The following is a 26,995-nucleotide window of genomic DNA, read 5'->3' as shown; positions in this document are numbered from 1 at the left end:
AGGTGCTTTAGAGGCTCCTGTGTAGGGTGAGTGAGAGGTCAGGCCTCCAGTCTCCTATCTCTGCTTAATCTAAACAGCTGGGTAAATGAAGACTCTTTCCAGCCTAGGGACAAACAGAGACTGGAATCTTGGCTTCAGAGACAAACATTCCTTTAATAGAAAAGTGTAAAGCATTTGGCTAGGGCTTAGAGTTGGGCATGACTGCATTTTAATTGCTCCCTAAGTTCAAACAGGAGTCAAATTCTGGAGAGAGTTATGGGATAACTCTGATAGGGTAAAAGGAACTCACATGCATTCCCCCTTCCCTCTCTGTTCCCCCACCTCCCACCATGATTTGAATCCTGATGTGACCGAAATACCCAGAGGCTTTAAAGAGGTAGGAGGTCCTAAAAGTAAGAAATCTCAGCCGTCTTCCTAGGATCCCTCATAGCTTCCCCTCCCCCCCCCCCAAAAAAAACCCCACCACTGCACAGGCAATACTTCAGCCCACAAGATCTAAAGCATTGGGGGCACGTTTTTTGGAAATGAGCTAATCCACAGCAGCATAAGACATAACGTGAATTCTTTATTGGGGAGTTTTGAAATTCACAATATACATGCTGAATAATAGTTAATAGTTGTTAGTCATCTGTTCATAAAAATGCAAAACCAATGCTTTGTTTCGTTTGTTGAGGCAAGCATACACATTACACATTAAGGAGAGAAAATATTAAGACATCTAGTTAGTAGAAAGTCCATCCCTAGATTGTGGGTAGGGACGGGAGTAGACAGAAAAGGAAGGTTATACAGACCCTTTATGCTGAGGGCATTTCTGAATAGAGAGTTAGGGGGCGAATCTCGTATAATTTCTCCAAAGTTTTGGTTTATGCAGTAAGTTTTATTGCCTTAAATAAAATTAATCCTTGTTCTACCTTGGAAAGTGTCTGCACCACTCGACAGGTTAAAATTATGTTTCTCCAGAGCGTGAGTTTAATATCAGCTCTGGTTAGGACTCATCAACTGCTGAAAGAACTCTTGTAAGGAGAAAGGTAACATTAGAATATTTGCTGAGGCCATTAATTTATATCATGGAATTAAAATATCTAGGAGTCATCTTAAATCTCACTTGGACTTTCAGATGTAGCGCACATTGAATCTATATTAAAGTGTGGCCTATCAGAAGAGAAAGCATTTGATACATTATTTATTGCTCAAATGTTATTTCATTATTAAGTTCCAGACAACTACATGGAGAGTTGTATGTAAATTAAGATGCCACTGCTTAGCCGTTCAACCCCCTTACTCGAAAAGAAACGGGCTGTTTTTTTTTAATGTAATTTTTTAATGAATTTTAAAATTATTTTTATAGAACATGATTTGTAAAAAAAAAAAAAAAGAAAAAAAATCCCCCCTTACTGGAAATATTGAGCACTTGAAACAGAATGAGCTCATTTTAAGCTTTGTAAAAAAATTCTTGCCTGATCTTGACAACAGGAAAAATAAACTTGTGACTTTACAAAAGTGGACAAAATTACTTGCCCATGTTGGTTGGTGCTAGATTCCTGGTTAAACCCAGAGATGCAGACTCCTGTCCCAGGATAATTTTGTCAAGATTACATGGGTAATTCTGTATGTTACCATTCAAATGTCAACAAATATATACACACTTACTAGTTTAAAACAACATTTTAAAACACGTGGTCAAATATATACACGCTTACTGGTTTAAAACAACATTTTAAAACATGTGGTCTGGAATTATACCTAACCTTTGTTGCATATTTCCACATCCCACACGCCTGTCTGATAATGGCATGGAATTGTTCAGTTGCATATTTACTTTATATATAGTGTACTTGTTTTATTTTTATGACACTAACCTCTTCTGAAGTCTTCGTAACTTCAACCACAGAATTTTTTCCCCTTCAGGGAGAAAGGGAGAATTATAGATGCTGACTGTCTCACTCCTGGATCCTTCCAGTCTATGGTAGGGAGAGCTGAACCACTGGTAAATTGGGAAGAAGGAAAAACATCTCTGAAATTCCTTCACATTAAGATAATAGGTAGAGGCTTCCCTGTTGGCACAGTGGTTGAGAGTCTGCCTGCCTATCCAGGGGACATGTGTTCGTGCCCCGGTCCGGGAAGATCCCACGTGCCGCGGAGCGGCTGGGCCCGTGAGCCATGGCCGCTGGGCCTGTGCGTCCGGAGCCTGTGCTGGGCAACAGGAGAGGCCACAACAGTGAGAGGCCCGCGTACCGCAAAAAAAAAAAAAAAAAAAAGATAATAGGTAGAGATGCCATGTTAACTCTCATAGGGAGAAGAAGAAATTCATCTTTATTCTTGCCATTCAGAGTAGCCTAAATTGATATTTTAACACATTTCCTTATGGTCTATTTCTCTTTTTTGATAGAAGTTATTCTTTCATTGTATCATATACAATCCCTATTTTATGTTGGAATTTAAACGGTATCCTTGAGTAGTGAGATTAGTGCTAATTTTTATGCTCTTCATTGTAATTTCTCCAATATTCAATTTTCCCATGGTTTTGTATTTCTTTTATAGTCAGGAGAAAGTGTTTAAAATAACAAAAATAAGAAAGTTAATATGGCAGCAGTTTCTAGGTAGACTCGAGTATAGGAAAGTTAGGAAACACGGGACTGTTTGGGACAGAGACTCTTGGTAGGAAGATGGAAAAAATGAACTTCAAACTGTAACCTACCTCTGATTAAGAGCTCCTATGATGTTAGTAGGATCCATCTTCCTTGCCTACCTTTGGGTTGCCTCCCTTTTCAGACTCTATGGAGAAAAGTTATATGATTCAGCCTCACAGAAGCACAACACCCATTCAACAGAAGAATCTATTTCTCAAGTAACTCAGAATGCTATCATTGAATCATATTGACTTGGATTGATTTGATTTGAGGTTTGTGCCCTGCCCTCTCCTTGAACCAATCATTGTAGACAGGAAGGGAGTAAGCTGACTGGTTTTGCTTATTTCACGTATTCAACTCCTGGATCCTAGGGGTGATGTCTGTTTCATCTGAAGAACATGGCTGAGAATGGAATGAAGAGTCTACCCAAATCAAAGTTAAGATAGCTTTCCCATAAAAAAAGAGGGAATGGATGCCGAGAATAAAAATACGCAAATTCCGCTAGAGCCTTTATGACAACACACTCTTCTAATGTTTTCGCATCTCATCTACATACTTCATTGTGCCTTCGTGTACCTTCTGTCACTTCTCATCGCTCATATGGTTTCAGGTACTTAGCTGACTTCTCAGTTCATCTCTCTTCCTGTCTCTTCTCTTCTCGCTATGCCCCTTAGGCAATCTGATCCCCTTTGAATGCTTTAATCAGCATGTGTGTTCAGATACTTATTAAGTCTTTATTTCTATCCCAGCTTTTTCTCCTCAGGATGAGACCTTTGCATCAACATGTCTAACAGACATTTCTACTTGGATGTCCCCTAAAAAGGGAAAGTCACTTTCCCTTTTTAGGGAAAGTGGCCCCAAAGGGAAAGTCTTATCTGCCCCTTTGAATTTTTCCTTTTCACCTTCTCTTAGGGAATGTCACCTCCTCCTACATCCTCATTATTTTTTGATAATATCAATGTCTCTCTTTCTCTCCTGCTACTATCATCTCTTTTTTTTTTTTACTGTCATCTCTTGACTGCATTGCAAAACTAGTTTTCCAGCCAGCAGTGCTGAGACTGAGTTCCACCCTGATCCACCCTTCCCTCTGGCCAAAGTTAACCTTCTAAAATCTGACCACGTCAACTCTTCACTCTAAACTCAAATGACTGCCACTTCGTTCAGGGTAAGCCCTACTAATGTGGTGTAGGAGGAACCATTAAGCTTTTGTCTCCCCTTAGTTCTCTAGCCTCATCTCTCATCACCCAGGCCTTGAATTATTGGGCCAAACAGTGACAACTTACAGTGGCTTGAGTGTGCTGTTTTTTATTTAATCATCGCCAGGCATTTGCTTGTTTTATAACCTCTGCTTGGGAGATCCACATTTTAGCCCGATTATTTACTATTTCAGGGTCATTTCTTATGGATAAACTTTTCCAATCACCTTTCATGGAGAACTGCATTATATGCTTCCACCACCAGACACCAGCCATAGTAGAGTTTGCAGTCTTTTGAAATTCCTTTATCACTTGACTTTCTTACCCAATGGACTAAAAATCCGTTGAGGGTAGGAACTATCTATGCCTTAGTCATAGTTGTATTTCCAGCCCCTATGACAGTGCCTGCTCTTAATTGTCTCCCAAAATAATGTTCATTGAATGTACTGTGAATATGGCTATAGGCAAATATTTTAGCTTTATAGTCAGTCTGTTACATTTCTCTGCAGATTTTTGGGACAAGTCAATCAGGATGGTCCTGCTAAAAAGGGCTGTGTTCCTTTATCTTCAGGAGTTTATTGGCATCAAATGAGACAGTTTTTTTTTTTAAGTACCTATAAACATCAGCTCAATAATGATGGATTGATTAGGTTTCATTTCTGAAGGGAGTTGATGGCCTAACAGAAGGACAGCAATCATTACCTTCAGGTGGTCATCAATCCCCATGAAATATCCTTCCCTACAGTAATTGCTCTTGTAAATTGAAAAGTGGAAATATATTTATGCAAGGCTGAAGATTTCTGTTTTCTGCCATTTCAGTTGTACGTGTAAGGCATTTCTAGAGACTTAATATTCTGTACTCAGGCTTCTCAGATTGCTTAATACAGGTTTCCACACTCAGCTTATGTAGTGGATAAGATCTCCTCCTTCATTGCTTCTAACCCTATGATCAAAGCAACAATCAAAACCCATTTCAAGTGAATGCTATTCTGAAGGACATTTGTACATTTTCTAGCAGCCAGTCTGCCTTATTACAGCATGGCTCGGTTTAAATTTCTGGTTGCCTGTTTATAAACCATGGGGTTTTCGTATAAGAGGCTTCTTTATTCTTAGGGAGGCAAACCTATACAGTGAGAGCAAAAATCTCATATTCCAAACTAAGCATCTACTTGCTAGTTTGAAGGGTGTTTTGTTTTAAAATTATTATTTTTATTTGGTATGAAGGCTAATGTGATTTATTTATATAAGCATATATAAGGAAATTAATAGGTACATGTTTAAAAGACTATCTCAAAACTGATGACTTAAATTATTAGGGTTTCTATAGATGTGTTATCAGGTTTGTTTTCATGTGTAATGGCACATAACCGAAGGTCATATACGTTTGCGGCCAATTAGACTCATATATGATCCCACTTGCGATCAATAGCAAACTTTGGTGACACAGCTGGCCACATTCTGTGGTGTACAAGAGAAAACTCACTCTATAGCTGAGTGGATAGTTAGCTTGGTCACATTTGCAGTAAGTTCTAAGCAACTCAACCAACATTCTTTGATCATGGAATGTGAGTAATGTGATGATCTGTGGAGAAGACTGAGCCTTTCTTTGGAAATGCATTTCACAGGAAAGCACATTCCCTACAGATGTCTTTTTCTGCCTTTATCCTTGAGTAGAACAGTGAATAGAGTTAATGAATCTGGTATAAAGCCAATTATTATCAGTTAGGAAAGGAACATAAACCAAGTTAATCCATCTTTGTTTCAGATGTGATATGCTCTTATACTGGGAGGAATACTCAGATTTCTAGATTTTCCTGCTTTGAAAATTATTAAAATAAATTTGAATTTTAATTGTACAGACATGCTTTTGCCCATTGCCGTTGCCATCAAGCCAACTCACGTGGCTTATGAACAGGGTGAATGATTGCCCCTTTGCCATCAAGCCAGCCATGATGACATGGGACTCAGTCACTCATTATTTCTTACTGTGAACCAAAAATCACCCTGTGTGCCAACCATTTTCCTTTATGTTTTGCTTTTATATGGTTTCCAACTGGCTCAGCAAATGTACTGAAAATGTTTTAGGTTGCATCTTTCAAGGGCAATTATTTTAGATTTTTATAATCTTAAGAGCTGCTGGAGAAACCATATACATTTTTAGAAAGTATCAGTGATGATGGTAAGAGTATTTGAAATAGTACTAGGTGTGGAGTCAGTCAGCTGGGGTATGGATTTTGAGTCTCCGAGAGTTTAGTGATCATACAGATTACTTTATTTTTCTAGGATTCAGTTTCTCAGAAATAACAGTCTCAGAGGCGTCAATGAGTATGAAGTCTTTGTAAAAGTCCTTATCATGGTGGCTGGCTCCTGGTAGGTGGGCAAGAAACAAATCTTTTAAAATTAATAATTAATTCATAAGTTAAAGAAAATAGGTTATTTTAAAAGACCAAAGCACGAAAAAGCATACATTGAAGATTGAGCTACAGATGAAGTTAGTGTAAATTAATCAGAAATAATGGAATTATAAAGAATCTAATTTCAAATCAAGATCAACTACACTGAATTCCTGAGATTTTATCCCACCCCTCTTCTTAGGTTAATGTTTGCCTCAGTAAGTTTTTGTATCACAGTAAGGAAAGGATTATAGCTTTAAATACTCTTGACAAGTTGGAAAAATAAACTGCCAGATGACAAGCTGAATTTTTTGACAACAAACTTCTTTGTACAGCAGATACCGTAGAGGGAAGATCTATGTAACAGTAAGATATTTATTTATTTTTTAAGATTTTTTTTTTTTTTTTTGGATGTGGACATTTTTAAAGTCTTTACTGAATTTGTTACAGTATTGTTTCTGTTTTATGTTTTGGTTTTTTGGCCATGAGGCATGTGGGACCTTAGCTCCCTGACCAGGGATTGAACCTGCACCCCCTGCCTTGGAAGGCGAAGTCCTAAGCACTGGACCACCAGGGAAGTCCCTACATAATAGTAAGATTTTTAAAAAGACAAAGATTATAGCATTCTTTCTATAAGTTAACATTACAGTGTCTTTGAAATGCTATGGGGGTTATTGCAGAAAGATATGAAGCAAACGAAGAATTTATGAGAATATGTAATTTCAAATCATCAGCTCTTGTATCATTTGTATGCATTATTCATTTAATAAATATTGAGAACACACAATGTGTCAGACACTGAGCTAGGTTCTGGGAATGCAAAAGCCTAGACAGAAATCAGTTCCCTGCCCTTACAGAGCCATGATCCAATGAAAAATATAGCTATTAAATACATTTTACATATGTAGTAAATTTTATGGAAGGAAAATGGAAAGACCTAACAGTATCAGTAAGAGGCCAAGGACTCAGGAGAAAGTTCCCTGTAGTCTGATATCTGAAGAAACAGTATGAACGATATCAGCGAGTGTGCATAGGCCTATGCACCGATGACCGTGTGTATTTGTGTGTGTGTGTGTGTGGTGGGCGGGGTATTTTGAGAGAGAGAGAGACAGAGAGAGAGACAGAGAGAGAGAGAGACAGAGAGAGAGAGAGAGAGAGAGACAGAGAGAGAGAGAGAGAGAGACAGAGAGAGAGAGAGAGAGAGAAGGGTTACAGAGAGAGGGTAAACTTTCATTCAGAGGCCTGACCACCACGAGAGCCTATGTCTTTGGTCTGCAGGGGAGGGGAAGAGAATGGGGGCTGGAGGGGAGATGAAGGTAGAAAGTAATCAGAGGCAGATCTTGCAGCATCTTTTAAGCCTTCAAAAGCATTAAAGATATTTGTTAAGGAGAAGCCACTGAAGCATTTTAAGGAAGGAAGTAATATGATCAGATTTTTGTTGTTGTTAAACTCAGTTTTGACAACTCTGTGGTTTGTTAAAGCGCATCCACATGAATAAGAAATGGAATGCAGCACCTGGAGAAAGATTAAACAGAAAAGTGCTACAAATTATTTAACGAGTTAAAAGTACTTATTTTTGTTCTTTTTTTTTTTGAATTGTGTAGGGGAAAAGGCCATAATATTCTAGGACACTGCTTCTCAATCTATCTGTGGTAGAGGACTAGTTTCTTTTTCCCAATCTATCACAGAACGACGCTTCTATGAAATGCAATAAAGATGAATTACTTAGAAGATAAACTTAAAATAATACATACACAATTCAAGCCTCAGTTTTTTTATTAGATTCAACAGACACAAAATTGAATTTCCATAAATAAGATCAGAGCAAACATAACAGAGAGAGAAGAAAGAGGGCCACAAAACCAATATACATTACTCATTGAAAGTGTGTGGGTGATTAAAATTTCTGTACTTATCTCATGCAGACCAATGAAGAAAAATAGGCAACAAACTACAGTTTGAGAGAGTTTTGTTTTAGGAATAGTTTATATACTGATAATGATATCAAAAATTTGTTCTCCGTATTTTTTAAGGATAAGAAAAATGGAACAAAAAGTTCAGCAAGAAGGATTTGGATACCATATAGAGAGGCATGGAACTAAAAAAAATTTTTTTAAAAAGAAAGAAAAACACTAAACTCTTTGCCCATATAGGTCCATTATTATCATGGAATATTAAATTCCTCTTTCTACGGATACAGAATGGCTTTGTGTCATTTTGCCTGTCACACAACCCACCCAACCCAGGAGCATTACATTGACATTCTTGCAGGCAATAAGAACCAGTGAGTTTGACTTTTATTATTTTCTACAACATTATGTTATAGTGGCCTTGTTGAAAAGTCTAATACTACTCAGTTTACGCCTGTGTTCTGCATTCTGAGAAACACAGCAAGGAAAAAGTGTGATAGACGTGCTCAATTAATATGTGCTTTTAATATGTTAGATAATGGATAAAGCAGGAGAGAGGTTTTCAAACAGGCAGCTAAATGGATATATGGATGCCAGTGGATGTTAAAACATTAGTTAAATATACACCAGCAATGAGTTTCATTAATTTGAAAGTTTTCTATTTTTCCTTAGGCATTCATTAAATTTCTTGTTAGTTCAACCCATCTTTATTGAGCATCTATTAAAAGCCCTGTAATTGTGTTGGGAGCTAGGATCATAGAAAATATGACCCCCTGTTTGAAAACTGCTCGTATTGTAGGGAAAAGTGTACAAAAACGTGTGTAATTGCATTGCGATTAACCACTGAAGAAGCTGTATCTGTAGTAGAAGTTTAGTTTCGGAAAAGACTCAAACTCTTGTACTTCCTCTCCCAGGAGTAGGCAAATAGCATTGTGTAATATAAAATGATCAGCGTATGTATTTTAGGGCTTAATACAATTTCCCAAGCTCCTATCAGTTTCATCAAGCCAAGTATTCTTAAACTGGCCTTCCCAGTTTTGCTTTACTCTCTTTCCTGTTGAAACTATTCCCTATCATTAGAATCTAATAATAATCAACTGGTCATAATCAGCTGGTAATAATTATAATAATAATGTTAATACAAATAACTGATTTATTGTCTATTAGGTGCCAGTCACTTTATACTTTTTATTTAATTCATTCAACAGCTGAGAGGTATGCCCATTTTGCAGATGATGAAATTAAGGTAATTTGCCCAAGATTATCTAGCAGTTTTGTGGCAACATAAAACTCAAGCCCAGACAGTTCTGCTGCAGCATTTTCCAGTATTAGTCCATCACTATGATTTTTCTATAGACTTCTGTCCCGATGCACAAATCTTTTATGCTGGTGCCTACCTGCATTCCAACCCTTTACCTTCAAATAACAATAAAATCCATAACTTCTCCTGCAGGTCTTTATTTCTCTGCGTTGTCTGTTCTCCACAAAGAATCAGTCTGTTACATTATGTTGCAGAACTGATGAACTAGGCTTCTCTAAATCTGAGAGTGTATTTTTTAAGGTTGTAACCCAATTCAAATTTATTTTTGAAAGAAGGTGAGATAAATTTTGAGTATATCAATTTTATTTTATCATTGAAAGAACACATAATAAGTAAAATTGATGTGTTCTGGTTGTCCTATAGCAAAATATTAGAGAAAAAGACTTTAAAAACAGTTAATCCCTATTTTCCATAATATCATAGATTTGCATGAATACTTGCATTCTCTACCTTGTGTTTGGCAAGACTTGGGCATTTTAAAGTAATGAATTTCTCAGCCACTTAAAGAAGAGATTTAAAACCAAGTTTACTCTCAAGATGTAACTTGAGACTGAGTTATACCACTGTTTTATTATTCCTAATGGCACTGAGGCAATCCACGGATACTTCATCCTGCAGTTTTCTAGTGTTATGAAAATGCATAATGTTAATCATTGTAATACTTTATAATCTGACCATAAACCAATGTTTATAGTCAGTTAATCATTGTATTACTTTGCTTTAGGTAATTTAGTACATTACCATAATGTAGCAATCTACTTAATATAAATTTTAAAGTGAACACAATAAAGTTGTATAACATTAATATATTATTCATCCTAACCTGAAATTTTAAAATACAACTGAATTTTGAACAGAGTTCAGATGTTCTATGACTCTGGTTTCCTCCATCTTGGCTGGGAAAAGAGTGAAGACCTAATGAAGGGCAGAAAAATAAACAGTTATTCTACCTCCAATTATTTATGCATCCGTTTCACAACCTGTTTTGGCAAGAATAGGTTTGGATATCCTCAGGCCAGGAATCTACACGTGCTCTTTTTTTTTTTTTTGCGGTACGTGGGCCTCTTACTGTTGTGGCCTCTCGTGTTGCGGAGCACAGGCTCCGGGCTTGCAGGCTCAGCGGCCATGGCTCACGGGCCCAGCCGCTCCACGGCATGTGGGATTTTCCCGGACCGGGGCATGAACCCGTGTCCCCTGCATCGGCAGGTGGACTCTCAACCACTGTGCCACCAGGGAAGCCCTACACGTACTCATTTTTGAAAGCGTGAACTCCAATTAAGGGAAACCCATCTCACATTAAAAAAAAAAAAATCAGTAAATTTGGGAGTAGTTGGCATTAATTTCATTGAAATGAGATAATGTTTCTCTTATAAATGACTTCAAGGAATACTATGAACACTTTTTAAATTAACACAATTATTAGCGGAATTGGACATTATCTTTGTTTTGAAAACAAACATTTATTGAGTGGCTACTATGTCTCAGGCACAGTGCTAAGTGCTCTCTTTTACATCATCACCTTTAATCCTCATCATAGGCCTCGTGGAGAGATTGCATTCTCAGGACATAAAACTTGGAAATCTAGTAATGCTAAGCTGTGGTGGTAGTTGGGATTTTTAGAAAGCAGTAAAGAAATCTGTGTACATGTGGACTTTTCCCTCCATTCTTTGTATGATAATGAAGAATATGGATACTATCGAATCATAATGCCTTTTGGCCACCAGAATCTCAGCATAAGCATTTGATAGGTCCATACGTGGGACCGGCTAGCAGACTGAAAGAATCGAGAGAGTATATTGTTAGGAATCAAAGGCTGCATGTATGTAGCTGTCTGGTCACCTCCATTGTGGGTGAACATCAATCAAAGCAGTTTCTAGATATCAGTCTCAGTTTTAATAACATTTGCCAAAGACGGTTTTGGTGTGTATAAGGAAAATTGTCTGGGAATTCCTCTATGATGGCTGGAGTCACTTGCATTTAAAAAAATATTTTCACTGTATTTAAGTGATTGATTCCTTTCATGATTATCATTCCTGAAGAGACATTTAGACTTTTAACATTTTTATGTGTGTTTGTTCTGTTATGTGAACTGTATTGTAAACATTTTATGACAGACTTTGTGTCTTGTACTTTTTTTTTAAACAAGTTTTTATTTATTTATTTATTTTTGGCTCTGTTGCGTCTTTGTTGCTGCGCGCGGGCTTTCTCTAGTTGTGGCGAGCGGGCTTCTCATTGTGGTGGCTTCTCTTGTTGTGGAGCATGGGCTCTAGGCACACAGGCTTCAGTAGTTGTGGCTCGTGGGCTCTAGAGCGCAGGCTCAGTAGTTGTGGCACGTAGGCTCAGTAGTTGTGGCACGTAGGCTCAGTAGTTGTGGCATGCAGGCTCTAGAGCACAGGCTCAGTTGTTGTGCGCATGGGCTTAGTTGCTCCGCAGCATGTGGGATCTTCCCGGACCAGGGCTCGACGTCATGTCCCCTGCATTGGCAGGCGGATTCTTAACCACTGTGCCACCAGGGAAGCCCTCTTGTACTTTTTTTCTTACCCTTTAGTCCGTACCAGAGTATGTTGACTATTGGAGAATGAAGCATTAACTTAAATAAATGATTTTTTTTTTCAATGAAAGTTTCTCTAATGAATGCTTGGACCTAGAGAAAAATAAATGAAACAGAAACTACTTAAGCAATGATGGAAGTAGTTGGGAAGCTAATCCAGTGTTTCCCAAACTTGCTGCATACTACAATCACCATGTGGTCTCTTAACTGTTTCAAAGCTAAGGCCACACCCCAGACAATTAAATGATAAATGTAGCAGGTGGATGGGGAGTGAAACTCAGTACTTCTTCAAGTTTCCCAGTAATTGCACTGAGCAGAAAGATTTGGGAACCACTGAGCTATTTTATCATATATAATGGGCGTCACTTGCAAACTTGGCTTCACTCTGTTTAAAATAAATCCTTCTCAGATTATATATTTTCATTTAATAATTTTGTCCAAATATATACCTAACAGTGATTGAGTAGAGATTATATAATACACTGTATATCTTATGAATGAGTGTCAGGGGGCTGGTTTGTGAGACTAAAATTTCTCCCACCATATTTTAGACAACAAAAGGCACACAAGTGGAGTATTTGGAAAAACACGATAAGCTTGAACAATAAGATTCACTAAAAAAAATTCGTAATAGAATATTTAATGTTTGCAATTGACAATACTGTTATACTTCAGCATTACATTTTTCAACTATTAGTTTTGATTACTAGTGCCTTTAGAAGCAGCTTATTGTGAATATTCAGAAAAAGCAAAATTAGTAAATAAGGAATTAAGCTTTTTTCTTTTTTCCAGTGCTTTAGTTAACAAAAGTATATGCAGACTTAATAATACTAATATTAATAAAAAGCTATAACCACAGCAACACCTGCCATATATTGAGCATCTATTTCAGGTTCTTTCCAGAGATTATCTCCATTCTTGAAATTGACTGGTATTCCCGTCTTGTATTGAAAAGGAAATGGGCGTTCAGGGAGACTGACCAATTTACATAACTGATAAGTGCAAAGCTGGGACAACTTGAAAGCATATGTTATTTGGCTTACTTCATTCTGTGTCTCTAGTCACAATAGCTACATTCTGACTTCCTCCAAATTTACAGTATTTTTTCCCAATATGTCTGCCATTTATCAGTAGACTAAGAAGATGGAGTTCAAAGTGGACTTACTTCCTGGGCCTGCATGTGGTCATGTTAGAATCAGGAAGGTGTGTGTGTGTGTTTGTGTGCTTCCTTAGGTGGGCAAATCTTGAGTCCAGTTTTGCATATATATGGGTGAGATAAAAACAAAAATTGCATATGCTGGTGGGGATTAAAACTGTTGAGCTTTTGGAAATTGGCTCATTCCTGTGTTTGCTGCAACCAGTCTGGTGCTGTGTGTCACACTTCCCTGCCATATGCAGGCACATTGGCTCTTTTCCTAGGGAAATTGTTTATTTTAAAACACACTCAGGAGACACTATTGGCTAAACAGTGGTTATCCGTGTTTTTTTCCCATAGGGAACTTAATATTTTGTCATTGTTGTACAATTCTAATGGCTTCTTGTGTTCAAGCGACAAAAACCCAACTCACACTAGCTCAAGCCAAAATAGCATCAGCAAAAAGTAAACTCAACAACCAGTACAGGTTTCTTGGAAGGATTCTGAGGTAGCTCAGACACTAAAGGAACTCCTGTAAGAATGACACTGCTTTGGGGATCTTAGGGATAGATAAGCAGGCTGTATCTACTCTAGGCTTTCTACTTTTCTTTGTATTTCCATGTGTGTTTACCTCATTCTCTTCTATGCCTTCAAGTACAGAAGCGTGTGTGTGTGTGTGTGTGTGTGTGTGTGTGTGTGTGTTGAGGGGGTTGGCAAGGGGCGCGAGGGTGAGTATATATAGCTCTGTGCCTGTGTCGTCTCAATTTCGGGATTTGAAAGAGGAAAGAGTTCTCAACATCCTTATTCCCAATCCAAAGGTAAAAATATCCCAGGGAATGTCTCTGCTTGTCCTGGCTGGGTCCCCTGCTCTCTCCTGAATGTGTCACTGTGGCCAGGCCTGGGTTACATGTCCAGTTCCCAGAGTTCTAGGATTGGCATCTTCCCCTAAACTCCAGAGATGGAGCAGAGAGAGAGCTGAGCCTGAATGAGAGGGGAGGAGTTTGTACTAGACCAGGAAGAAGAAGGAGTGCCTGATGGACTAAAACAATAGGTGGCCATTACACAGGCATTCTTTAATTCCTTGATACCAATTTACTTTCCACATTACTTGGTAGATAAGTAACAGATTTAGATTAAGGGTAGGTGCCTTACCTACTAGTTAAAGCTGATTGAGGACATAGTTATGTTATTGAAAACAGTAAAATTGCAAGTAATTAGGGTATCTAGCTGTCATTTTGGTTTTGAATGATAGATTAAAAATAAGTATTTTGAATTAGAATAAGTATTTTGAATTAGAATTGAGGTTAAGTCAAAGCCACTCACTGTTATTGAAATTACTTCTCTGAGCCTCATACGTCTCATTAAGTGGGAGAATATAGTACCTATGAGGTAGTGTTTTACATGGATTCAATGAGATCATTTATAAAAGCTTTTAGTCAAGAATTTGCCATATAGTAAATACTCAATGCATGTTAATAGTAAAACAGACCTAACCCAGTCTAATGATAACAAGAAGAACTCTAGTTAGTCATAAGTTAGAGATCAGAGTGAAATTATGTATTAACATGTTCACATCAGTCCTCATTTTATAATATATGTGTGTACATATATTTTATACAGTATGTGTGTATATACTTGTATGTATATTCAGTATACCACTTTCAAAGATGAACAGATTATCTTGAATCGGTATGGACAAGGCATGTAGAATTTCAACAAATGCTATTAACGTCAGCTCTGTTTTGATGTTTCCCATATCACTAGCTAGAATTTGAACCTTTATAGTTTTTATATTTTAATCTTTCCTTTTAAAATTCTATTCTAATTTAAAATTCTATTCTGTACATATTTATGGAATCCTGAACCTATGTCCCTAAGTAGTCCTTTATGAAGAATATTCTGTAACAATCACTTGTGTTATTTTAAAAAGTATGAAAACCCAAATATTATAAAGCTTTTAACAATATATTTGTATTTTCCTCAGCCCCTTGCATAATTCAAAGCACTTATGTGTACATGCATGAAATTTATGGAAATAATAATCATATGATATTTATAAAAAAAATAGATGGCATGTCCAGTGAAAAGGGAGTATTTGAAAAATTAGTTTCACGTTCAGAATCCATTTAACTAGGTGTATGGGAGAGAAGAATTAGTGCCTTTGTTAAAACGCTTCTACTAAAAAAAAAAAACTTAACTAAATTTGAAAATAGAATGACACTTTATTTTGCAAGACACAAAATTGTTTTTATTTTTAAGAAAAAAATATAATTGTTGACCACCAGATGGCTCCCATATTTTTAAAAATTCAGCAGAAAGAGTGGAAATTCTATTCAAAGTATATAAACATAGATTTAAAAGGAGTACAGTTAAAGACAGTGATATAACCTGTGAACATCTTAAGCATACAAACATAATTGAAGTTCCATAACTTTTGGAAATTTCTCTCTCCCTTTAAAAAAAAAAAGTATGACATATATATGAGCAGCATGATACAATGTACTTTTCAGGTTTTTACTCCACTCTCTGAAAATAACCATGTTGTTAGTATTTCAAGATGGAAGAATAAACAGTATGGAGGAAAAAATCACTCAAAATGCCAATGATAGAATGGCTTTAGTATTTTCGTATTATGTTTTAAATTACACACACGGCGTGTCTCACAATTAATATAAGGACAAATCCGTATGCTTTTGTGTTTACAGATTTTGTCCTGGGACTAACTATGTATTATTGACGGGGCATCTTTAATGACCCCCTCCTCTTGCTGTACGTATCATTCCACAGGACATTTAATACTAATTACAAACCAAGTTCTCCACGAAAGCAAAATAATTTTGACCTGTGTCAAAAATGGAGCCTATTTGTGATGAGGGATGCATTACGCATCACAGCTCAACTGAGGACGTTGCTTTTCCCACAGACAGTGTTTTATACCAGTTTTAATATGTAAGCTATTAAGGTAAAAGACCGTGTGCTTGTTGCTCTGACAGCTTTTTTAAAGGCTAAGCTGTCCAATTTGTCTTTCATTAAAAGCTTTGTGAAGTTTTGTGATTTGTAGTCACTGAGCCGTTGAGCTTTCAGAGCATACAATTCTATTTTGAGAAAAATTTTTTTTGTCAATAAAAAAGGCATATGCTTCAGTGAGTCATCCTAACAGAGCAAACTCACAAGAAGGAGTTGACCTGCCCTTCTGCCCAGCTCCTGAATTTCCCCTACCTTTTCTTGTTAGCACAAAGCTTGCCCCTGTGCCTCACACCATGGAGAAACCAAAAATGGGGAGACAAGGTCTCCTTAGCCCATATGGTTTTATTTGTGTTCCGCTGGCACAGTTATAGTCATACAGTAACCAACATAAATTTTTAGTTTTATTATCACCTCTAAAAAGAGACAGAAATGTGAAAATTGAAGCCAGAAGGTTTGTATCACAGGATTAATTAGGCAGGGCCAACTGGAGTCTCACTCCTCCTGGCAGCAAGTGCCTCAAGAAGGTGCCTGCCTTCAATTATGGAGCCACAAAGCAATTAAAAACCCTGTTTCTTTTTCCTGAGGTGTTACTTGTTACTTGATAAATCGCTTTTTTAAAATTCTCTGGGGAGCTGAACTGGCTTGAGGTGCAATCTACCGGGATAGATATTCATGAAAAATTGATTTAGCTCTAGCCTAAGTGCAATAGGTTTAAAATAAACGTGAAAGGAATGAACAGTGTGTTTCTTGGCTGACATTTTATTGGCCATTTTTTTTAATGCACAAAAGACTAGATAATTAAGAATTGAGACATTATGGATCTCCAACAGCAGATATGAATCGAATTGGTCGGCCATCCCAGGCATTTTCTCCTAAGTCACGCTACACATTTGATTAACCTTTTTCACAGGGCGATGTGTACAATTCTATGGACAAAAATGTGGTGTGCACAAGTCAGAATTAAGTGCATGCCTCCCAGAGCCCACATCCCCTTTCCAATAGAGAATCAGCTCTGTAAGAAATTATATCTTTCTACCTGATTTATGTCCTAGTCCAGTGGGATTGGAAACTTGGATCTGTTGTTCTGTTTCTCCAAAAGGAACTTCTCTTGCTTTTCACTGTTAGTTGCAGAATTAGAATAATAATGTAATTCTCAAAAATAGCTATAAATATTCAGAAGTAAGCTTCAGTTGTCTTCTGTATAGCTAGTTTTGTGGACTGGGATTTTACCACTAGTACGTAAATCACCTAGCTAACCCTTTCCTCTGAAATATAAATAATTTAAAATATGCAATAAGTACAGAGTATGACTGGTACAGAGAACAGTGCTCTATCAAGACATATGGGCTTAAGCTTTATCAGTGATCTCATACTTCCTGTTGAAGAGAGAAGCAAAATATTTTTTAAATCAATAGGCTAAAAACCATGATTGTAAATACAGGAATGAGACTCTACTTTCACTTATAAAGCATATTATGTATGATTTAATAAAACAACAAAGACAGACTTTATGTTATTTTCTATGGTTTGTGTTTCTGAATTAAAAATGTTTATTTAAGAAAGTTAATGGTAAAATATTTTATGATAAAATATTTTATCGCCTCCTTACTTTTTCACTTGTTTCCTTTCTTCCTCTTAAGTTTGAATATAGTGTAAAGTTTAGGCAAATGTTTAAAAAGGCTTATTTAATGTCAAGACAGTAAAAATATTTAAGTGATTATAATCAGAAAAGAATTTCTGTCTTTTAGTGAAGATAAGCTGACAAAATATGACCTTAGAAATCTAAATTCTAGTCACTAGAAATTAATTCTGACAAATTCTATTGGGCTTTCATTATGGCTTATCTACCGGTTGATCTATCTTTCTATTTCTTCAGAAAAGTATGATAATTTTTTTCATTACCAGCCAGATTTGACACAATATATTTTTCCTCCTTTATGTTGTGATTTAATGGGCCTAAGTGTTTATTAGAAGAAAATGCCAGAAGCACAATATCTTAGGAAATGTGAGAAGGTGCCAGAAAATATTTGCTATTTCCTTGTACGTTTGTTTTAGACCTGGCTTAAAACTTGCAGCAATAGGTACCTGAATAGACATGTGGTCTCCTTTGCTACTGGTCTTAGTAGAACTAACTACTTTGTCTTTTAAGTGAAGCAGTCTGAAGAATGCAGTCTGTGATATGGTGATTATTTCTATTGGAACACTGGCCATGGGTATGCCTTTGGGAACAAGGCTAATTGTGGGTCTAAGATCTTGTTATGATCTTTTGTCCTCTCCTTTGGCTCTCTACTATGTTTATTGCTTTTCTTAAAGTTTCCCAGTGTGGTAGACTGGATCCCCAGATGGGCCCATGATTCCCATCTTCTGGTATCCAAGTGTTTGTATCACCCTGCCCTTGAGTGTAGGTGGGACCTGTTAATATAAGGGACTTCACTCCTTGATTAGATTACGTGTTGTGGCAAAAGTGAAGTGATTTTGTAGATGCAATTAGGGATCCTAATCAGTTGATTTAGTTTCATCAAAAGGGAGGTGAGGGCTTCCCTGGTGGCGCAGTGGTTGAGAGTCCGCTTGCTGATGCAGGGGACACGGGTTTGTGCCCTGGTCCGGGAGGATCCCACATGCTGTGGAGCGGCTGGGCCCGTGAGCCATGGCCGCTGAGCCTGCACGTCCGGAGCCTGTGCTCTGCAACGGGAGAGGCCAAAACAGTGAGAGGCCTGCGTACCGCAAAAAAAAAAAAAGGAAGGTGATTCTGGATGGGCCTGATCTAATCAGGTGAATGCTTTAAAGCAGGGACTAGAGGTCAGAGACTTGAAGCAGCACAGATTCTCCCTCTCCTACTTGCCCTGAAGAAGCAAGCCACTGTGAGTCCAATAGCTACAAGGAAACGAATTATGTCAACTACCACTTCAGCTTGAAAGAGGCTCTTGAGCTTCAGATATGACCCAAGCCCCAGTCCAGTCTTATTTTCAGCCTTATGAGACCTTGAACAGTAAGCCCAGCTAAGCTGTTCCTTGACCCCTGACCCATGGAAACTAGGATAAAATAAAGTTTGTTACACAGCATTGGATAGCTAATACATCCAACACAACTATTCATGTCCTAGACATTTATTTCCAATAATAATCTTTAGGTGGACAATCTTTAGGTCCATCCATGTTGCTGCAAATGGCATTATTTTGTTCTTTTTTATGACTGATATTCCATTATATATATGTACCACATCTTCTTTATCTACTCCTCGGTCATTGGACATTTAGGTTGCTTCCATGTCTTGGCTGTTGTAAATAGTGCTGCAGTGAACATTGGGGTGCATGTATCTTTCCGAATTATGGTTTTCTCTGGATATGTGCCCAGGAGTGGGATTGCTGGATCATATGGTAGTTCTGTATTTAGTTTTTTAAGGAACCTACATGCTGTTCTCCATAATGGTTGTACCAGTTTACATTCCCACCAACAGTGTAGGAGGGTTCCCTTTTCTCCACACCCTCTCCAGCCTTTATTGTTAGTAGATTTTTTGATGATGGCCATTCTGCCTGGTGTGAGGTGATACCTGATTGTAGTTTTGATTTGCATTTCTCTAACAATTAGTGATGTTGAACATCTTTTCATGTGGTTGGCTAACTTTTAATTTGAAGGTGGTTGATATTTTAACATTTTCACTCATTATTGGTGATATGGTGCTAAGTAAACCAGATGGCATTTTTTGGTACTGCAGTTGTGTTTTTTTTTTTAAACCTGTTGTGTTTGATCCATGTTAACAATTAGGACACAAAACTAAAATCTTTTAGCACTTAGTGAAAAGTGTTCAAGTATTGCATTATGGCACATAATTTTTTGATGCATGCAGTATTATAATTTTGAAAGCACCTACGATTATTGTCAAAATATTGAGGATGCTTAGAAAGGGTGGTAGTTGGCAGGAGTTGAGCCAGCACAGAGGCGTATTTTGGAGACTCATTGAGCTTATGGAAACTTCCTAATTTGGGGGGCTAGAAATCAGAAAGGACATTTGGTTGTTTGAAAGAATTGCTTTGTCCATGTTCCCTTTGCTTACTCTTCTTCAACTGCAGCAGGTGGAATTGAGCAAGTGTTGCTTACGCATTACGAAAGATTCTGCTCTGGTTTGTGCTTTTGCCTCGTAAGGTTATCTTAGAAACAGATAAACTCGTCTTAGAATTTTATCCCATGCTTCATGGTTTCCTGAAAATGGAAAATTCCATGTTCTGGAATAGGGAAGAGAACAGGATGAAAATTCCCTGTTTGGCTAATTTCCTGTAAGGCTTATTTAAGGAGAAAATGGGTTGGCAAAGAAAATTCTGACCAAGGGAAGAAGAGTAAATTAGGCCATCAGAATAGGGGAGGGATGTAGAAAACAAAAAAGTGGGTCAGTGGCCTGACTCACCCAACTTCCCAAGTTCAAGCACACTGATTTCCTCAGACTACAAGGAGTCTCAAGGAGCAAGGGAGGGTAAATGTTTTTCAGTGAGGATTTCTCCAGGAAGACTGCCTTCATCCTGAAGAACAACTTTCTGGTCTTTAGTATAACGTTATCTTTTCCTTCATACCCTCAAACTACTTACCCCAAGATCCCTCCCCACTAGTAGGGTATCTGGATCAAGACTGCTTCTTGAATCAAGCCACATGCTATTCTCAGGAAATTCCATTCTTGTGTTAATCCCAAGTCTCTAGTCTAGAATCTTCCCTTTCTGGTATCCTCTTTCAGTGCCATTTTTCTTTGCTATTCTTTAGTCTTACCTGAATACAGCAACTCATTTTATCAGATGGGTTTTCACATCTTTGAAACACCTAGAGAAGGAACCAGGGTATCAGCCATTGTACTCCTGGGAGACTCTTCTGCATGTATGTAAGTTCACAGATATGCATTTGTACCCACGATCTTCCTCAGAAGCCCGTCAAGCAAAAAATTTTGTATATTCTCTTTCATATCAGTAAGTAGATGTTTTTCACAGTTTTGAATATTACTCCAGTAAGTCTTCCCCCCAAAAGGAATGGTCTACTCAAAAGATAAATTTCACTGTTCATCTTAGAAGAATAAATTTGCCTAAAGTTAAAAAAGATAGTCTTTTGAGCTATAAGATCTTAAGCTTAAATCTCCACTGTAGATTTCATTACATGATTTTTAACAGGTCATTTTGATATGTCAGTTAATAATTTCCTTTGGGTCCGTGATACTAGCTAGTTATTACAAAGTCTGCTTTGTAGTAAATGTTCTTTTGAAGTTACTGTATGTTTGGACAAGGGACATAGATAGTGCCTAAATGGATGTTCTGTGGTTTGAGGATCCTTTCTGGAAAGAGTAAAATATTATTCACCTATAATTTTCTCTTACCATGACGTTTATATTCTTTTTCTTCTTATCAGCATTTAAAGATAATTTAAATCTTTCCATGTATTGTCTCTCTACTCATTTACTGTTCATTCTTCACCTAGCTCTACCTCTAATAATCTGTCTTCTTCCCTGTCAGTTTGCAAATCTATTTTTGCTAAGGCTACCTTTGACTTCCTTGTCATTAAATGTAACAAGCAATTATCAGCTGTATCTTATTTGATCTCTCATTAGCACTGACCTCTTCCACTGGCTTACAGGTCACCGACAGTCTCCTCTGTTCCCTTCTACTTTTATGAACCTATTGCACAGACTTTGTTGCTGTCTTCTGTTCCTCTGTCCAGCAGTTTTGCAGTTCTCAGGATTCTATTCTAAGCCTCTTTTCTTTCATGTCACGTACTTGCCTATTAAGTCTCATCCACTCTTACGGCTTCATTACCTCTCACACAGCAGAGACCCCAATTTCAATTGCCTATTGTATAACAAACCACTCCAAAATTTAGTGGCTTAAGACAACAACGACTTTATTATTTCTTGCTAGTCTTGGTGTTGACTGGGCTAAGCTGCATGGCCTTCTCACTTAGAACAATAATGTCAGCTTTGGCTGCGTCGTATATGGGCTCAATTGTGCTGGAGAGCCAAGATGCTTCACATGCCTGGCATTTGATGCTGGATAGTGGCTAGAAGTTGTTCTGAGACAGTCAGTTGAACATCAACAGGCTTCCCATACATGTGGCTTGGTCTCTGCACAGCCTGGTGGCTGAGTTCCAGGAAGAAGTGTTCCAAGAGTGAGAAATCCTAGAGGGAGGAAATAGATGCTGTAAGTTCTCTTTAAAAAGTATATCTGCAGGGGCTTCCCTGGTGGCGCAGTGGTTGAGAGTCCGCCTGCCGATGCAGGGGACACGGGTTCGTGCCCCGGTCCGGGAAGATCCCACATGCCGCGGAGTGGCTGGGTCCGTGGGCCATGGCCGCTGAGCCTGCGCATCCGGAGCCTGTGCTCCGCAAAGGGAGAGGCCACAGCAGTGAGAGGCCCGCGTACGGCAAAAAACAAAACAAAACAAAAACCCCAAAAGACAAAAAAAAAAAAACAAACAAAAAAAGTATATCTGCAGATAACCAACAGGTACCTACTGTATAACACAGGGAACTCTGCTCAATATTATGTAACAACCTAAATGGGAAAAGAATTTGAAAAAGAATAGAGATATGTATATGTATAACTGAATCACTTTGCTGTAACCTGAAACTATCTCAACATTGTTAATAAACTATGTGCCAATATAAACTAAAAAGTTAAAAAAAAAGTATATCTGTGATTGGCACACTGTCACTTCCATTACATTCTATTAAGCTGTCACAGGGCCAACCCAGATTCAAGTGGGAAGGAAATAAACTCCATGTACTGATGGGAAGAATAATAAAAAGTGTTTGGCCATCTTTAGTCCAGCTACACATTATTATACATAAATTCATCAGACATGGAAAATACCCTAACTACTCCCCAGGATCCCCAAAATCTCATCCCATTACAGCATTAGGCTCCAAGTCCAGCATCTTTTTATCTAAATCAAGTCCCGGTATAGATGAGGCTCTTCAGGCTCCTCTAGATATGAAGAGCTATAAACTGGGAGACAAGTTACCTGACTCCCACAAACTCAATATGCAATGCTGAGACAAGGACCTTAGAATGGACATTCCATTCAAAAAGCAGGGAGGCAAAGAGCAGTCACTGGTCCATAGAAATCTTAAAATTTAGCTGAGCACATGCCAGTTCCTTGATTAGGGCTCCTTCTGGCTTTCTTGGATTGATTCTCCATGCCTCTTGCATTTACCTTCTGGGCTTGCATCTCCCCACGATGGGTCATCCCTGTCCCTAAGAGCTATCCCATGTATAGCTGACTAGCTTTCTCAGGCTGTATCCTACTTGCTGGAAGTTGGGGTCTCAAAGGCCTGTTTTAATTTTGAATGATCACTGTTCCTTCTAGTACAAGCTGGTATAATCCCTTAGGAACTTTGTGGACTTCCTGAGTATAAAAAGAGTCCATTCTGTAAGACAAAAGAGATGGAAATTTCTTTGAAAAAGGCCCCTCTCTACCTTGGACTGAGAGTTAGAAGCCTTGTTGTCTAGAAGAAAGTTTCAGTGAGGTACCTAAATCTTTGTCAGTTCTTAACAAAGGTTTTTATACCCACACACTTGAGATCTTAATTCTAAGATTGCATTTTTACTGGCAGTGCCTTGGAGTGTCTTTTGCAACAGACTAATTTAGAAGATAATTTTTATAATAATTACTCTCTATTTACTTTTTTTTTTTTGCAGACATGGAAAGTGTTTGACACAGGCAACCAATCTTAATCTGCAATGACCTAGAGACAACAGATCTCTTGCTTATAAAAGAAAAAATACGAATTGCAGGAATAGAGTAGTCTATTTCCATAGGTCGATTTCTCAAAGAATACAGGTAAGCATTTTATTTAGAGGATTCACGCTAAAGGTACCCTCCCCCAGTCCATCGGCCTTTAGTTTAAAGTATCTTATAATTGCCTGAAGTATGAAGCAGCATTTTAAAAATTTCCTCACATCTGCTCTTTTGGAAAGATATAATCAAATGAAGCGATCTGCTGTTTCTCCAATTGCTAGATCAATTATTACTTTAAACTAGAGCTATATTTTTATGACAACTACCATAGACTCATTTGTAAACAAGATAATATTATCTATAACTTGATCAAAATTCAGTATGCAAAGTGTTGACAAAATAAGCTTAAGAAATATGACATTACTAATCACATTTCATAGCATTAGATTCTAAATGTTTTTAATCAACTTATAACAACAAAATAAAAGCAGATTAAATGGAAATTAGAATATATTTAATGTAAAGAACTTTTGAAGTTATAAATAAGATGAACCTACAAGAAAGAAAGGAAAGGGGGAAAAATAAGTATATTGATAGCTACTGTGATACTTGATGTTAGAGAATATAAATTGCCTTCTAGAGCAAATATATTTTCATTTATGTTAAGACAAGCTCTATGAGAAATATTATATAACTGATTCAACATCTAATATTCTTTTTAATGCAACAGTTGATCTCAAGCTTTTTTTATTCCTTAAAAACCTTGTAAGTTTTTAAACTTTAGTTTTGACCTTGGCTGGTGGTTTAGTGAGTAGTGGTGATGTGCTAGGTATGGCTCCTGTTGGACCCAACTGTGAGCATCTCTTTCCAACATTTTGTACAAAATGGAGGCCATGATGAGAGTGTTTACACCATGGAAGCAAGGAAATACTGCAAATAAGTGTTTCCTTTTTCCCCAGAGAGTTAATTGTAGTACATTTACCAGCATTATAACTGGTAAATATATATCAAAATATATATCTAGATATTTTCTTGTGATGAGAACACTTAGGATTTATTCCCTTAACTTTTATTTTTTTTCTTTTTTAAAAGTATTATTATTTATTTATTTATACATTTATTTATTTTTATGTTTGGCTGTGTTGGGTCTTTGTTGCTGTGCGCGGGCTTTCTCTAGTTACGGTGAGCGGGGGCTACTCTTCATTGTGGTGCGCGGGCTTCTCAGCAGTGGCTTGTCTTTGTCGTGGAGCATGGGCTCTAGGCATGCGGGCTTCAGTAGTCGTGGCATGCAGGGGCTCAGTAGTTGTGGCACACGGGCTTAGTTCCTCTGTGGCATGTGAGATCTTCCCAGACCAGGGCTTGAACCCGCGTCCCCTGCACTGGCAGGCGGATTCTTTTTTTTTTTTTTTGCGCTACGGGGCCTCTCACTGTTGTGGCCTCTCCCGTTGCGGAGCACAGGCTCTGGACGCGCAGGCTCAGCGGCCATGGTTTATGGGCCTAGCCACTCCGCGGCATGTGGGATCTTCCCAGACCGGGGCACTAACCCGTGTCCCCTGCATCGGCAGGCGGACTCTCAACTACTGCGCCACCAGGGAAGCCCCTGGCAGGCGGATTCTTAACCACTGTGCCACCAGGAACTCCCTCTCTTAATTTTTAAATATAGCATACAGCATTGTCAACTATAGTCATCATGTTGTACATTATATCTTGAGTACTTATTTATCTTATAACTGGATGTTTGTGCCTTGTAACCACATTTATCTAATTTCCCCTAGCCCCAACTCCAACCTCTGGCAACCACAATTCTGATCTCTTTTTCTATGAATTTTGTTTTGGTTTTTTTTTTAGATTTCTTATTAGTGAGATCATAACAGTATTTTTCTTTCTCTGTCTTATTTCACTTAGCATAATACCCTCAAGAACTCTCCATGTTGTCACAAGTGGCACTATTTCCTTTTTTTGGCTGAATAATATTCCATTCAGTATATATACAGGCATACCTCATTTTATCGTGCTTTTCTTTTTTGTACTTTGCAGATATTGTGTTTTATACAACTTGAAGGTTTGTGGCAACCCTGCATCAAGTCTATAGGTGCCATTTTTCCAAAAGCATTTGCTCACGTTGTGTGTCTTGGTAATTTTTCCAATATTTTAAACTTTTTCAGTATTATTACATTTGTTACGGTCACCTGTGATCAGTGATCTTTGACGTAACTGTTGTAATTGTTTTCGGATACCACAAAGCGCACCCATATAAGACATAGAACTTAACTGATAAATATGTTGTGTGTTCTGACTAGCCATTCCCTCACCTCTCTCCATCTCCCTGGGCCTTCTTTATCATGTTCTTTGGTGTAATCACTGTAGGTTTTTCTCTTGTGGATACCATGAGTCTTACATTAAATATTATAAAATTATAACAATTTATTTTAAACTGATAACTTGGATAGAATTCCTAAACTTACACTTTTACTTCTCATCCCCGTCACATTTTTGGTTACTGATGTTGCAATGTAGATATTTTTATATTGGGTAACTAATAACAGATTATTGTAGTATAGTTTTGTTTTCTTTTTCCTACATTTGTTTAACTTTTAAACTAGGGTTGTAAGTGGATTATGTATCACCATTATCATATTACAGAATCTAACTTTGGCTGTATATTTACCATTACCACGAAGTTTTATGCTACTTTCTTAGAATCTTATGACATCAATTAGTGTCCTTTTACTTCTACTCAGAGAAGTCCCTTTAGCATTTCTTGTAAGGCAGGTCTAGTTTGGGAAAGCTTTTGTTTGGGAAAGTCTTTATCTGTCCTTCCCTTCGGAAGGACAGCTTTGCTGGGTGTAGAATGCTTGATTGACAGTTTTTTCCTTCAGTATTTTGAATATATCATCCATTCTCTCCTAGCCTGAAAAGTCTCTGTGGAGAAATTTGCCCAGTCATATGGGGGTTCCCTTCTATGTAACTTCCCTCTTGTGGCTTGTGGGTTTCAGAATTCTTTGTCTTTGACTTTTGACACATTGATTACAGTGTGTCTGGTGTGATCCTATTCAGGTTCAACTCTTTGGGGTCCTTTGGGCCTCATTGATTTGGATGTCCACTTCTTTCCCAAGAAGCTTTAGGACGTTTTCAGCCAGTGTTATTTAAATATATTTTCTGTACATTTCTTTCTCTACTCTTTCTGA

The sequence above is a fragment of the Aethalodelphis obliquidens genome, unplaced genomic scaffold, assembly GCF_003676395.1.
Source record: "Aethalodelphis obliquidens isolate GAN/ISIS:26980383/991018 unplaced genomic scaffold, ASM367639v1 scaffold5, whole genome shotgun sequence".
Lineage (NCBI taxonomy): Eukaryota > Metazoa > Chordata > Mammalia > Artiodactyla > Delphinidae > Aethalodelphis > Aethalodelphis obliquidens.
The sequence above is the reverse complement of the archived record's forward strand: the minus strand, read 5'-3'. Positions refer to the sequence as shown.